At 39.0% G+C, this 2,328-nt stretch overlaps 1 pseudogene; it reads left to right on the top strand.

Moving 5' to 3' along the window:
• Window positions 1-225: 225 nt before the first annotated feature.
• Window positions 226-686, top strand: LOC101616721 (annotated as a pseudogene).
• Window positions 687-2,328: the final 1,642 nt, after the last annotated feature.

Genomic DNA, 2,328 nt, shown 5'->3' with positions numbered 1-2,328 from the left:
TTTCAACATAAGAAAACAATGAGAAACTTAAAAATCAATGTGAAATATACAATAGATATTTCTAGCCACTTTGTTGTAAGTTATTAATGAAAGTAAGTTGAAGAGCTAAAGATAGAATGTAGCATAGGCCACAATCAGCCTGAAACAACAATGTCGTGTGGGAGAGAAAGAGCTGAGGCTGGGAGGTGAGTCAGCCACTTTGCACTAGGTGAGGGGTGTGGGCTGATGGGGGCTGGCTGGAAGGAGAGCGGGAGTGCGGACACTAACACGCAGACCACTAGGATGCCGCTCGTTTCTCCAGTTCTGACCCGCTGTACCAGAGGTCTAATCTGGCCTGTGTCTGCCTTGTATGCCTCCCTTCTGAGTAGGCCAGAGGCCCCATATAAACAGCCTCCTTTCAGCAGCTCCCCACTCTAAGTGGCCACAAGGGAGTTCTAGACCAGTGTTGTTTCCAGGGACATTGACACAGACGCCAAGTTCACTGGTGCTGGGGCCGCTGTAGTTAGTGTGGCTGGATCAGGGGTTGCATTGGAACGGTGTTTGGCAGCTTGATCATTGGCTATGCCAGGAATCTGTCTCTCAACAAAGCAGCTCTTCTTCTATGCTATGCTGGGCTTTGCCCTGTCTGAGGCCATGGGGCTGTTCTGTTTGATGGTCGCCTTCCTCATCCTCTTCGCCATGTGAGGCTCCATGGAGTCCCCAGACATGATAGCTACTTCGACTCCATGCTGTTCCTGGTGCTGGAGTGTGCACAGCTTTACCATTAAACACAATGTTCCTTTTAAAAATAAAAAAGAGAAGAAGTCGTTGTAATTCATCAGGCAAATATGACTGAACTTTTAGAAGTAATTTTTGGAAACAAAGAGCAAAACTACTAAAGTAACATGTATGACTAAATTGAGCTATTTCAAATTTGAAGGCTATGAGAGAAGTAAGAGACAAAGCTTACCTATAAAGCACAAGATTGAGAAGACAATTTCTACCTCTGAAAATGATGATCTATTAAGATTTATGTCTTCAGTTCAATTTGCATGACTAGAAGTGTTAGGTAAATATCTGATTCACAGATAAGCTAGGATCTTGTTTCATATTGTTATTAACTATAATGATATATTATGATTAATAGTTCAATGATCTTTTGTTACCAAAGTGTGGTAATTTGAATGGATATCTCCCAATTAATTCAGGAGATTTTTCCAAGCTTGTAACTTGGGTGTTACTGTGGTATCCTAGGAAATAGCCCTGAGATGTTTGGGTATAGATCTAGAATTTTTTAGGTAAAGATATGCGAAGTGCTTGAGCTCTGTCTAGGGTTCCTGGAGTGTGCTTGCTTATGTTCATGGTAATTGTTTTTCTCTCTGTGAATGGATCTGGTAAAAAGGGCCAGCTTCTTTCACCATTATGGAACTTCCCCCTGGATCTGTAAACTTCAAATAAATTCCTCCCAGAACTGCGTCTGGTCTGGAGGTTCATCCCAGCAACCAGAATTTGTCAACTACACGAGGCAACTAGGAGAAATATGCAACTCAAATATCTACTCACATGAGCATTGAATTCAAACAATTTTTCTTTAATCCTTGTTTTACAGAAAGTATGTGGGCTTATATATATTTTTCTGAAATACTTGCATAACGAAATATAGTTAAGTGTTACCTTCTTTTGTGACAGAGATTTTAAAAGGAAAGATTTTTATTTTATTTTTATTTATTTGGGAGAGAGAGAATGGGCTTGCCAGGGCCTTCAGCCACTGCAGACGAACTTGAGATGCATGTGTCCCCTTGTGCATATGTGTAGCATTGCATGCTTGTGTCACTGTGCATCTGGCTTACATGAGACCTGGAGATTCAAACATGCATTATTAGGCTTTGCAGGCTAGTGCCTTAACTACTAAACCATTTCTCCAGCCCTTAAAAGGAAAGATTTTAAAAGCTTTTTTGGTCTTAGGAATCTTTCAGAGTATATTATTGCTTTTTTAGGAGATAAAGTGGCAATATGTTGCCATATTGGTTATTTGGTGACTAATTATTGTGTACATATATACTTTCTTTTGCAGCACTTTCTTATACCAGAAATAAGCTAAATAATGTTCTCAGGGATAACATAAAAAATTCTTATTAATGTTATACTAAAGAATTTCAAATCACATAGTGATTCTTCTGTTAGTGTTATATGGAATTTTAGTCTTAATTTGCCTTCTGAAATTGCATTATACATTTTTTAAGTTCTCCATCATTACAGGGAGCCACTTCTCTTTAATTTAGGGAAAATGAGAAAACCAAATGTGCAAGTTAATATACAGAAAGCAAAAGTCAGTCTGAAACCTATAAA

Source organism: Jaculus jaculus, chromosome 18 (assembly GCF_020740685.1).
Source record: "Jaculus jaculus isolate mJacJac1 chromosome 18, mJacJac1.mat.Y.cur, whole genome shotgun sequence".
Taxonomy (NCBI): Eukaryota; Metazoa; Chordata; class Mammalia; order Rodentia; family Dipodidae; genus Jaculus; species Jaculus jaculus.
The sequence above is the reverse complement of the archived record's forward strand: the minus strand, read 5'-3'. Positions and strand labels throughout refer to the sequence as shown.